Source organism: Sciurus vulgaris (assembly GCF_902686455.1).
Source record: "Sciurus vulgaris genome assembly, chromosome: 9".
Lineage (NCBI taxonomy): Eukaryota > Metazoa > Chordata > Mammalia > Rodentia > Sciuridae > Sciurus > Sciurus vulgaris.
The window spans coordinates 21,899,264-21,912,932 of record NC_136469.1 but is presented as its reverse complement, the minus strand read 5'-3'; the positions used below and the strand labels follow the sequence as shown (position 1 = coordinate 21,912,932).

General features: G+C 40.3%; 1 protein-coding gene across 5 annotated transcripts in view; it reads left to right on the top strand.

Moving 5' to 3' along the window:
* Nucleotides 1-871: 871 nt before the first annotated feature.
* Nucleotides 872-13,669, top strand: part of INPP4B (inositol polyphosphate-4-phosphatase type II B) — a 781,666-nt gene continuing 768,868 nt past the window's right edge. For 3 of the 5 annotated variants that reach the window (XM_079154817.1, XM_079154816.1, XM_079154814.1), the window contains exon 1: nucleotides 873-1,204. The gene's annotated coding sequence lies outside the window, so the exon portion shown is untranslated. Of the gene's footprint in view, nucleotides 1,205-13,669 lie in introns of all 5 variants that reach the window. The other 2 variants (XM_079154821.1, XM_079154820.1) reach the window with 2 other exon arrangements.

Genomic DNA, 13,669 nt, shown 5'->3' with positions numbered 1-13,669 from the left:
CCTTTCCAAGAGAACCGCCAGGTGGCACCTGTAAGGCGCAGATGGGGATAGTCACTTGCCCCACACCCCACAGCCTGGAACGAGCAGGCGGCGTGCTTTCCCCCGTGGGCTTGTTGGCGAGGAAGTGGGGGAGTTTTAGTCTCCTTCCAGACTGCGTGATTACATACCCCATCTCCCTAACACCCCAAACACGCCGAAGGCGGACTCGGACCCACGCACTCAGTCTCCCTAAGTCATACCACAAGCTTGTGGGGAGCAAGTCGGCCTTTGCCACCCCCTGCAACGTGGGGGACTCGCGGAGGGTGGCTTTGGGTTGCTCTGGACTGGAAGTCGAGCCAGTGCCCAGGTCTCCCACGCCAGACCTCCACCTGGGCCAAGGGGTCGGAGAGGCAGGAGAGACGCGTCCCAGGGTGACAGCAGGCATAAGTCCCCCGAACGTGGGACACGGCTTCACCTTCACCCTATGGCCTCGAGACCATCAGCGGCCGGGGTCTGGGGCGCCGCCTCCCGCTGATCTTTTTCTCTGAGGTTTCTCCTGCCCGGGACTCAGCGCGACGTCCCCTGATCCCTCTTCATCACCGCAGCAGTGATCCCACACCCTAGCCTGGGTGATTGTCCCCGCGCGCAGAGGGTCTGGATGCGGGGTGTCAGCACACGCAATCAGCCTGTTTTGGTCATTTCGAGGTGCGCGGCGGGCCACCAACTCCGCTCCATCAGTAGCAGGAGGCAAGCTGCGCCAGTTGCGAGCTCGTTAGCTGCAGCCGCCGCCTCTACTCGGTCGCTAGTGACATTGGGAGGAGACCGCTTGGAGAGAGCAGAGAAGAAGGAAGAGGGGCAGGAAGGTGGGGGAGGGGGGAAGTAGCAATTGTGCCAGGGGGCGTGTGAGCAGCCCAAGCAGCAGCCGCGCTGGTAACAACTTCTCTGGGGCGCGCGCGGCGGGCCGGGGAGCGAGCGCAGAGCGCGGCCCGAGCCCGAGCCCAGGGCAGCGGCGGGAGCCTCGGGAGCCGCGGGAGCCGCGGCCCGCGCCCTGCGCCGCGACGCCTGCTCGTTTCCTCCAGGTTCTCAGCCCCGGGTGCTGAGCTCGGGTCTATAAATAGCAGGTTACAGCTCCTCGGCGCGCACTCGCTCACACGCGAACGCCGGAAAGTCGGGCTAAAAGTGTCTGCTGCTGCTGCTGCCGCCCCCCGCTCAGCCTCCGGGAGAGGTAATTACCCGCCTCGGATCCGAGGGCTCGGTGGGGAATTTCGCAGGGTGGGGTGGGCGCCGGTGGGTGATCGGGAGGCGCCCGAGCGTGTCTGAGAGCGCGGGGGCGCGTCCTGCCTTGGGGAGCCTGCGTGTTTTGCATCAAGTTTCTCAATCCTGCAGCCCGGATCGCCCCTCCAGCCCTGTCGCCTAGTGGGTAGGGTGTGCTGCCTCTCTTTGGCTGCTGGGGTACCCCTGTCCCCGCTTACGGTCTTGCGAGCGCCCTCCGCCCCGGAGTGCGCGCTTGTTCCCACTCATATTCACGCGCTCACACTCTCCCGGCCCCCCGGGTAACTCTGAGCCCTGGCCTCGCTGACCTTCCAAGGCTGCGCCCACCTGCGCGGTCCTTGAGGGAAGCGTTGTGGCCCAGGGACTCACTTTCACCCCTAATCCCAACCACAGGCTACCGCCTCCGCCCGCTTCAGAAGAAGGGGTCCTTAAAGCTCGCAAGGGGTGATGATGCTGGGGTCCCGGTTGCCTGGTGTTTCTTAAAAAGCCCCTCTCAGTGACCATCTCTAGCCCCACCCCCAGCAACTCCTGGATGCATGTCGCCTCTTGGCGACTACCCACGCATCTCTTATCCTACTCCAGAGAGGTCTCATTAAGAGGTTAGCAAGCTGGGGACTTAGCTGAGGGGGTGGGGGGAGGTCATTGGAGTCGGATCATTGCTCTGTAGACTCCTCAACCTCTTCAGGCCCCTCTGGCAGGGCCCAGAGCTGGAGCAAATCTAAGAGTCTGGTTTTTGAATGGACTTACAGGTTTGTAGCTGGTACCAAGAAGAAGATGCTAGAGCTACACAATCCCGCGTTTGCCCCTCCCTGTGCCTCTGAATTCTCCTCCCTGTGGGGTGGTGGTTTCTACCCCTGAGGACCCAAGGAAGGGGGACCCAGCAGTTTCTTTTCGGGGACAAGAGGGTTTATCAGTTGAAGATGTGCATATTAGGTTGTTGCTGCTGCACAAAACTTACAGGGAGAACCTGGTGAGGTTTTCTGTTACTCTTGTGTTAATAATGCAGATTGACTCCTTTTGCTTTTTTCTAATCCTGAACCAGGTTTCTCCTCTCTCTTAAATGTTGTTTGAGGTCCTTACATTTGCTAAGGCCAGGTGTTGCATCTCGCCTCTCTCTCTTCTCTCTGTCTGAAAGAATTTGTTTATAAAGGTGTGGTTCTATAAAATAAGTAAAAGCCTAGAAGAGAGGATAAATTATCTTCCCTGTTTCAAGATGGACAAAAGGTAGCCTTTTTATTACTGTGCACCTACATTTCAGACTTTGCTTGTAACAGGAATTTTCTTAATGAGTTCTGGATCAGAAATGGTAGTAATCTGACTCAGTGCTAAAGCAACACATACGGCGCTGGGAATCAACAGGGCAACTAGCTGATAGAGTGTGTCAGAAGTTGAGTAAGGAGAGGACTGAGCAAGTGGGCATTGTCACCTTATATTGGTATATAAGGCAATGTATTAGCTCATGTTCCCTTGCAATGTACTTCAGTAAAGCATTATAGGAAATCAGTCACTGACCAAGGCTTTGTGATTAGTACTTGGGCATTAAAAATTAAACCTGTTGGATATGTAGTAATTTAAAATGCTTCTGCAACGGAATGCTTTTTTGGTGTATTTCTTTCCAATGTGATTTGGAAGATTGTCCTTGAAAGGTTATGAAATGTGCTTGCAAAGAGATGCTAGATGTTTAGTGTCATTGGGCAACATACTTACTGATTAAAATACTCTCTTATGTTAGAAGAATATTCTCTTTGATTAGGCAAATCAGTATTTATTGGGAATATACTAGTGACCAGTTAGGGTGTGTGTAATTATAGCAGCACTTTGTTTTAGACTTTAATAAAGTATAAGAACAGCCAGATAGACCAAGTTTAGTTTTGTCTCTCCATATGTTTGAAGAATCATGCAAAGTTATAGACAGACAACACTCTTAAAATGTTGGACTTGAGTATCACTTTAGGGATGGAAACTGACTGAATGACTTCATTTCCTATACAATTTTTGTCAAAATTCTAAATGACTTCATGTCATAGATTCATCAGTTAAATTTGATTATAAAATAATGCAATCATATTTTAGTTTTGTGAAATGGAAAACCATTAAACTCCAGATAAAAGCCAGATATTTGTTCTAAAGCATGCCAATTGAAAGTTGTTCATTTCTTTTCTGAGACTTTGGAGTATCTTTTAGTATAAATAAGGCATATCCCCACATGGATAACAGAGTTAACTTGCACTACCTTCAGGCAAAATCCAAGAAGGCAATTCTCTGAGAGACAGAGAGACAACTGCAAACTGATGTTATATCTTTTAGAACCAAATAGATGTCAGTTCTCAGGTAGCACTGATATCTGAAAATAAAAAAGTTAAAAACTGATGGAATCTAAATTAGTAAAATGCTAACTGAATATTTCTTTTTTCATAGTGAGCAATTCCCAGTAGTAGGTATACAAATACACATTTTATAATCTATAGGGAATAAATTCTTGTCTTTCACATGGAACTTTTTAATAAATAGAAATGCCTTATTTCAAATGATCTCAAGTTAAGTGTTCAGTGGAAAACTGTTCAGTCTCTTCTGTATTCTGTACCTTACTTTTTCCACATGACCTAGCTCTCTTTCTAAAGCCCCAAGGAATCTGCTCCAAGGCCATGTTGTTAGTACTTTTTTTTTAATGTGGATTAGAAATCCCTGATCAGAGGGCTTCTTAGGATATGCTCATAATCATATATACTTTAATACTCAGGCTTAAGAATGATGCTATTAGGCAAATAATTTCATCTTAAGCATTTATTTATAGATAAATCCAATGGTGATGCTATGATTGAATTTCCTGTGAAAATGCTATAGTCTATGATTCCAAAACTTTATGTGTCCTGCGTGCCTAACAATGGCATTATGATATGTGGGGAAAAAACTAAGGGAACTTTTAGAGTCTTAAGCACAGTTGTCATTTGAAAAGTCATGTTAGTTCATTCATTTTATGGCTTTTCAGTCCTGTAAATTAATAAATGCATTATAAAAGTGCTTACGAAGGGTTTGGGGACGTGGCTCAGTGGTTGAGTACTTGCCTGGCTTGCGTGAGGTTCTGCGTTCGATCACCAGTACCAATAAATCATGTTTATGAAGGTTTATATCTTATAACCATAGTTACATACATTTGCAATTGAAGTAGAACTTTCCTTATATCAGGCATAGCTGTATCAACATCTTCAGTCCTGAAAATATGTTGTAGATATGTGATTACGGACCAATATCTAAAAGCTATATTTTTTTTGGTCAATTTGAATTGTACTTGAACATGGGTTATCATGATAGTTGTCATCTCAGTACAAGACAATGTGTTTTCCAAACGGAGTTTCTTGAGTTGCAATATTTTGAGCATTAGGCAAGCCATTCCAAGTAGGCTTGTCCATTGTGTGTGGGACCTTAAAATAGCCACCTGCAGAACCTAAGTGAAACAGACAGTAAGGTGGTTAAGCGATTAATCTCAAGGGTTTTCTAAATCATGTGGCTTTGATTGGACTTTCCTTTGGGAATTAATTAATGATTTCATGGAGTATAGAGAAAGCATTTCCCTTCAAGGGAGTTCTGTCTGTCCATCCCCTCAATTTATTCCCATCTATCCGTCTAGCCATCTATCTATTTTACCTGCTGTTCTGCTTATGCAACAAAAGCAATACAACAGGCCTACTAGTGAAATTACCCAATGCCTTTCTCTGATGTTTTCCAAGGATAGAAAAGTGTGGTGATATACAAGCAGCCTTCATTTGGCATGCTGATCCTGAATGACTGGAGTAACAATGGCAATGAAAAGCACCTTCCAAATTAAAAATAAAACTTAATTCTTAAAATTTTCCACATATCGGCTATTTATAATGTATCATCTTACAAATTTTTAATCACTGTTAAACAGAATCTAAGGTTTTGTTTCTCAAAAGGAGAGTGTTAAAAAAGTTAAGTAATATGATCTAAAGAGAATCCGTTAATATTTTTCACTTTTAAAAGCTTAGAGTCTTTCACCCTTCACTTAGTTCTTGGGTAAATTCATGAAGCAGACCAGACTCAAGGCTACCATTTTAGACTATAGTGAGTCAATAAAATGTTGCCCCTTGACCATAGCAAGTCATTCACCACAAACTTGCCTTTAGTACTTCAAAATGACTTCCATTTCATTTTTGGTGGTCTTTGCTTTTCTTAGTGCTTCAGAGATGAGCTCAACAAAACACAAAAATTATTTGATGTGGGGGAAAATAAAATAGAACTAAGAACAGTGGCATCTTGAATTAAAGTTATAACCTGTATGGCAAAGATTTTAGTTGTCTTCAAGAAAACTTTACAATATCCTAAATGATCATTTAACATCCTGGTTGAGGCCTGTTTGAACATCTTCATGTGCCAAACTAGCTTGACTAACCACTGTTCCACTCAGATCAGCACAAATCACACTCATAATACTTTGCCTAGTTGATACACAGTATAAAAAATCACCTTTAAGTTGTGTTTTGTCTTTATAACAAAATCTGGGACTTGTATACTTACCCATCTAATCAATCTTTAAGAGACAGATGTGATTTTTATATTATGTGTAATTTCATATATTTGCTCTCATCTTCTCTTGAAATGCTTGGGCATAAATATGTCTCAAACCTGTTTTTCTGAAAATTTTGCTTTAAAATACAGCATTTCCACATTCCCAAAGCTGTTCATTGTGCGGAGGAAGCAAAGAGACAGCACTAGGTGCGGTGTGCAATGCTTAGAAGCCTTGGTTCTTTTAATCTCAGCATATTCATTTTTAAGACTTTTAAACAATTTATATCATGAGTGAGTTAATGAAATTAAAGACAACAGGCACATAAATCCCTTCTTAGTATATTTAAGAAGATCTATTATTTGTAATACTTTAAAGATTTGATTGTATATTTAACACACTCTGTTTTATGAGGGGTCTGCTTATGCTGAAGAACTGTGGGAATTAATTGAATTAAATGTGTGTCAGTATTCTGTTATGATGAGTAAGAGAGAAAGAAAATTAAATAAACATGATAGGAAGAAAAAAATATGGGCATTCACAAATAGTGTATTAACCATAATGATTTGCATCCTAATCTTCCACACCACCAGCTGAGCAAGTTTTTTTTTTTTTTTTTTTCCCCCCCGGAGGATCAGAGGCTGTAAATATTCATTTTTCTCTGATTCATTGTCCTTGGACAATTAAAAAGTCTAGATTACTTCACTGATTCTTTAACAGACCACAGAATGTTCTCTGTAATAGCAATGGCCTGGCCACCACAAAGCCCAAATTGGATCAGCTATGTAGCACCGTGATTTATTATTAGACATTCTTCTTGGTTCATCTGAATGTAGACATCCTGTCTTTGGTTGGATGATTAAATTATGAGTGCTAGCAAAGCTGATCAATCTATTCCCTCTTCGGTGCACAGCCACGACTGGAGCCTCCACAAGACCAGCGTGACATCTCATGGCTGCCCTCTGATTGTGGCTAAGAAGTACACTGCTAAAAAAACAAACAAATAAACAAACAAACAAAACCCTTATGTGTCAACACCTAACAAAAGAAGAAAAGCACTTGGAGTTTATTGAAGTAAATCATAGAAATTACATTGAAGGACGCATACTGTGACACAGTTCTTTACAAATGTAGGTATCACATATTGGGCAATTATAGATAAGGGCAATTTTTAAAATAATGACTACAATAAAAATTACATATTTCATTTAAAAGTCAGAAATATTGGCATTAGATATATTAAGTACTTGAGTTTCTGAAAAATATGAAAGACTTTATAAAATAGATTTCAGTTTTGTTCTGTCATACTTTTTTAATCACTGGAAGTGTGCAACAGTGTTCTTTGAATTTATTATGTAGGTAGAAAATACTTGATAAACTAAAGAATGAATTTAGGCTTCTTAGGTAAAACCAATGTTGACTGTATAACTTGTTGCCAAAGTCCTCCTGTATAGCATTTGACATTGCGGACACGGCCACTAAGAACTTAGTGATACAGGAGTCAAAGCTAAGAGTCTACCAGCCATCTTTAAAGTGCAGCATGTAATCTGTAATTTTACTATGGTGTAAATTTATGTCACCACCAGAGACTGGCCTTTCCAGTGAAGGAGCCCAGTGGGTGGCCGGCAGCCACACCCCAGGGTAACCCTGCGTTCTGGTTGACTCATCACATCACTCTCTGGAGTTATCATTGGTGTGCATGTTGGAGAATTTGAATAATGAGAAACTGTTTGGTTCTCTCCTTTGAGAATGTCAGGGATCTGTTGAAATATACTCTTTAGATGCTGTAGGGTTGAATGAAGTTTTGGATGAGTAGAATTTTTTTCAGATTTCAAAAAGTTGACAGTAACCCCTAGGTATAAATTCTAGTGGCATTGTATACCTAAGAACAAATGTAATTCCATTCTAGGGAAAACAAATATTTTGTATCTAAAAGATTCATGCCATGACATTTTTTTCTTATGCATAATTTGGTTATAGGTCTCCATTGGAAAAAAATAATTGACAAATAGAGAAAAGACTAAAGTGGTAGGAAAAATATCATCCACTGTCAATATTATGAGTATTTCATGTTTCCTGGGTTTCTTATGATTCTTTTATAAAAGTTGAGATTGCAGTATGTTTGTAGTGTGTATGAGAGAAAGAGAAAGAGAGAAATGCTGTCCTTTTTTTTTTTTTGAACACAGAATTCTGTCTTTCAATTCAGCTTAGATATTGATTGACACCTGCAGTTTGCAAGGTCCTATGGGAGGCTCTGTTCTAACTCAGTGCCATGAATACAAAAGAAAACCACTTTCCCCATGCCTGTAAACACTTCTCTAACTTTTTAAAAGTTGCTATCTAGTGCTTAGGCATATGAATCATTATCAGTTGTTGAGCCATCCTTCTCAGACTTTAAGACTACTAGCAATTATTATTCTAATAATAAATAATATATTATTACTTTTTTGCTGTTATCAAACTATGATGAATATTTTCCGAATGACCTTGGTTTCTGATGTTCTTTGCATTTTTATTGTATTTTTTCTTTTTCTGACTTTTAAGGAGTGATATGTATGTCGTATGCTAGATAAAGGTATGTACCCTTTGAAAGCTTCTTGCAGTTATTGCTAAACTGCTTTTCAGAAAGCTTGCACCCACTTCCCCTCTCCTGGGAGATACACCAGTCACACCAGCACCCTCCCCACCGAGGGATTTTATTTCTTTAAAGTTTGTTATTTCAAGAGGTGAAGATGACTGTGACGACAACAAAGCTAAAGTCGGCGTGTGCCGGGCTCCTACTGAGGCCACCTGTCAAGGCCACGTCCTGCAGACTTGTGTCTCCATCATCGTCATTTACTCTTTGCAAGAACTCTAAACCGAGGACAGTATTATTACCTATTTTAAAGGCTAGAGCAATTTAGTTTTTTGAGCGGTTAATAAGTGACCTTGCTCGAGATCGTATAACTGTTAAGTAGTAGACTTGGCTCTTGGACCAAGATTGGTTTTACTTAAAATCTGGGCTTCAAAGTACCACAAGTTCTTCTACTTGTTATGGTTTGGATTGATGGGTGACTCTCCTCCAACCCATGTGAGACGTTGGACAAGGTTCAGAGGGGGAATGATTGGGTTGTGAATTAACCCAATTGGTGAATTAATCCTCTGATGGGATTAACTGAGTGTAACCGGAGAAGGTGGGCACTGGGATTGTGGTTTTTGGGGTTTTTAATTGTATCTGGTGAGTGGAATTGCCCGTCTGTCTCTGTCTGTCTCTGTCTCTTCTCTCTGTCTCTCTGTCTCTCTCCTCTCCTCCTCCTCGTCTCTCTCTCTCTCTCTCTCTCTCCTCTCCATCCTGATCATCATGTGAGTTGCTTCCCTCTGCCACACTATTCCGCCATGATCAACCTCACTTTGAGCCCCAAGGAATGGAACTGGTTGTCTATTGACTGAGCCCTCTGAAACTGTGAGCCTTCAAATAAACTTTTCCTCCCCTACAATTGTGCTGGTTGAGTCCTTTAGTCACAGCAGTGAAAAAGCTGACTAAAATATCCGTAATTCTTTGCTTAAGGGAGAATGAATGTTTTTGAAATTCTTACATTCAGTGGCACTTCATATTTAATGGTAATATCTTTAACCTGTTTGCATATTAAAACCTTGGTTTTCCTTTTATCAGTTTTCAAGTGCCCTTTATGTATTTATGTATTAGGGATATTGATACTGGTCATTTTGTGTTACCTAATATATATTTTTGTCATACAAATTGAAAATATGTGTGTGGGTTAAGTTGAATGTCATATTTCTTCCATTGGGTTTTGTGTTGTGTGTGTGTGTGTGTGTGTATGTGTGTGTGTAGATGGTACTTTCTCACTTAGAACAGGTTAAAATATAGCAAATTACATTCCCCTTAAAAGATCTCCATCAAATTCTTTAATGAGTTTTTCCCTCTCTAGTCCATCCAGCATTTCTTGCTGTATAAGACAGGGATTAAAATGATATTTCTCCTAAAAATAATTGAGCATTTTTCAAAAGTGGTTTTTGGATAGCCCATCCATTTCCCACTTACTTGTGGGAGATGGATCCTACCACATCACATCGTATCTTATTCTAGGTGTACACACCTGCAAACACGCCTACTCTTGAATTAAGTGTGTTTCTGGTTCTGGTATATTTATTTCATTCTGGTGTTCTGTCAGTTGTTTATTAATATCACATAGGCTTAAGTGTCCTTGCTATTTTCTTAACATCTGGTAGATTTAATATCCTGTTCATATTAATTTTCTCTATCTTTGTGTGCATGGATGTGTGCGTGTGTGTGTGCTTGCACGTGGTTTTGAAAACATTCTCAGTGATGTTTGTTCCATACTAATTTTAGAGCAATTTTGTAAATCAACTCCCAAGTAATTTTAGATTTTAATTGAAACCTCACCAAGTGAAAAAATGGAATTGAGAACTGGCAACTTTTAAAAGATGGTCTTTTTGTCCAAGAGCCTGGTCTAGTAAAGGTTTGATTTTGGGGAGATTTCATGTCCTATGCAAGTATCCATGCTAGCCATCAGTCATTTTGCCCCAGCGTTCGCCTTTTGAGTCTCTCTTCAGATCGATGAAGGAGTTATGTTCCCGGCCTGTGCTCCACGGCCCACCGTGGAGTTACTTGTGGCTGTTCCCATATTTGACCTCAGTGTTGTGTGGTTCCCTGGGGACGGGGCAAATGCAGCCTGAACACTTCTCTTTCCCATTACTAGTTTATGACCTCGCTCTCAACATTTCTTTTAAACTATTTTACTTTAACCTAAGAAGTTAATTCAATATAAATATTTATACCATTATTATGAATAATAGTTTCATTCCCTAAACACATTACTAATGAGATGTCATAACATTGTCCAAAAATTTGTATTACCTTTGATACCAACAAAATAAAATGCAGTAAGCGTTGGTTGGTGTAAGATTTTGTTTCTTGTTGCAAATCTAACAAAATTACCTCCAAGATAATCGATTTTTGGCCTGTTGCCATAGAGTGGCTGGGTTAGGCATCTAGCCTGAAGCTATTGCTTATTTATGTGGGTCTGTACTCTAGAGATTTTTTAAAGATGAAAATAGTCCAAAATGTTTTCATATATGTGAGTTTTTTGTCTTTCTTAAATGCTACATAATCATCTATTCTAACTCTCTTCTTTTGACCTTGATATATGAAACAGGAATCACAGGAGAGAAAGTTTGCCTTTATTAACATGAGTCCTCCAGATTTTCTTGAAGCTGAGACGTATTTATTTTAGGCTAGTGCTTATCTCAGGACGTTGTGTGTAGATAAGTATGGGAGGAGGGTGGTCAGGCCTGCTTTTCCATATTCCTCCAACACCAGGGCAGTACGGTGGGCTGGGGATTGTGAGTGTTTAAGTACTGTGTGAGCTGTAAGCATTGGGGTTGTGGAGGAGCCATGTTTTTCTCCCTGCCTGAAACTGCAGAGCCTTTCACTAAGGTGGTCCACCACACCAGAGTCCACAGACATCCACTTTCCATTTCACAGGTAGATAATGGAACCCAGTGACAAATGAAAACAAGCGCAAAGCTTACACTCTGCCTCTGATAAGGTTTTCTAATAAAAAAAATCCTTAGGTTTATGTTTCCTTTTGGTTGAATGCTTGAAGCCACAGTGCACTAGCAGTGATAAAAATCCTCTTACAGCCTCAAGGGAGTTTTTTTTCCCTACTTGTTTAAATTTCCCTGTCAGAATCTCTTGGTGATTTGTTGCAGAGAAAGAGTGCATGAGAGAAGAACAGTGACCAGGGTCGATGCTGCAGAGCAAAGAAATTGCAAGTGGGATTCTCAATCACACAACATTTAACCTGAGATTCAAATGCATATGATGTATTTCTCTAGCACATTGGTCCACATAAACATAATAATAAAAATCACAGATTCTCATTGAGAGTCTTAGTTTGGAAAGTTACCTTCAAGGAGCTCTAGTTTATTTTCATATTCCATTTTGGAATGACTATCATCTTTTTAAAAATTTTTGAAAATTTGTTCTTTTTAGCTATACATGACAGTAGAGTGTATTCTGACATATACATACATGGAGTAAAACTTACCCTAATTAGGATCCCAATCTTGTGGTTGTAACGGTGTGGAGTTTCGTGTATTCACATATGAACATAGGAAAGTGATGTCTAATTCATTTTGCTGTCTTTCGTATTCTCATCTTCTCTCCCTTCCCTTCATTCCCTTTTGTCTAATCTGATCAACTTCTGACCATCCTCTAGATTTGCTTGGAACTGAGAAGTTCTGGTGCTAAAACCAGGAGGGACCTAGGCCAATGGGAAGACTGGGAATAGACTTTGTCTCCACGAACATGTTTGAAGAGTAAAGGGAAAGTAAAGGTAGCAGTTTTCAAATAATCTCTTACAGTCAATAGAATAGAGAGTTTTTGGTTTATGAAAGCTTACTTGAACATTCTACGAATAGTAATCACCCCAGAGATTTTTAAAAAATCTGGGCTCATTGTCCATTGCTGGCAGAAGCTGGATATTTTTATTTATGTACTTATTTTCATAATTTATTCCCTGCATATTTTCATAAATACTTTGAGATGGCTTACAGTAAAATCACAAAGTTACCAAGCTTTTATCAGTTTGATAATAATGTAAAAGAGTTTGGAGCTCTGCTAAAAGGAACATGCCTTTAGAATTAAAATGATAATGTGAATACTAGTCAGCATGATATGTGTACTTATCTAGGTAGGAAAATATGTTGGGACATTCCAAATCACTACCCAGATTCCCACAATTTTTGGATAAAAAGGTAGCAATTATTTGAGCCATTATTTAATGTTATAAAGTTCCCATTGGACAGTGTGAGCAAGCTATGGAGGTGGGGCCTGATGTCCAAGAACCCTAGGCTAATCCAAACATGAATGAAAGCTTTCTTTCACAAACATGTTTTTAATTCTGACTTCACACATTCTAACATTAGACACAATTAAGTTTGTATTAAACAGATTTGTTACATTTATTAAAATGATCTAGACAGAGTCTTTGTTCTTCCAAACCTGGAATATAGTGATTTTGGCAAAGTCATTGTGTTTTACCCAAAGTTATATGTTAGTCAGCTTTCATGACTGTAATGAAATACATGAGATAATAACTTAAGAAGAGGGGAGGTTTTTTTTTTTTTTTTTTTGCTTACAGTTTTTGAGGTTCTAGTCCATGATCAGTTGGCACCATTGTTTTGGGCCGCTGGCCAGGCAGTGTCTGTTATGGGAATGCATCATGGAAGAAGCTGCTCAGTTTGTGGCAGTCTGGAAGCAAAGAGAGGAAGAGGCTAGTGTCTATAATACTCTTCGAGGACACTCACCCTAGTGAACTAAAACCTCCTGTCTCTTAAAGTTTCGCCACCTCCAGTAACACCAGCTGAGGACCAGGTTTAACACACCTGCCTTGGGCGACATTCAAGATCCAAGCGATAGCAGCCGGTTTCTCCGTCTATTAAGTAGAGATCCTAACTGTATCACAAATTTGTAGAGAGAATTAAGTGAGATTATATATAAAATGGTTATAAAAATACTATAAAAGTATAAGGTTAATAATATTGACATCCATTAATATTATTCTGTTATATCCTGTATTCAGAATGATCATTTGGAGCTTAATTATGAATTTAAATGTATCCAAGAAAACTATATCGATTCATCTTTGCTGAAGATATGTAGCAGAGTTTTAAGAGAGATGCTTATTCTGATTTGCCTATATGTCAAAATTTTGAATTACAAATACAATCAATTGGTTCAACATGTATAATAAATGAAATGGTTATAGTTTTGTAGCATCCAACAGGGCTTCTAGAAAAGATTATGAAACAAAAATGTTTTAAAAACTGAATTTAGACTGTTCTTCAGGCAGAGCACGGATACTAAAC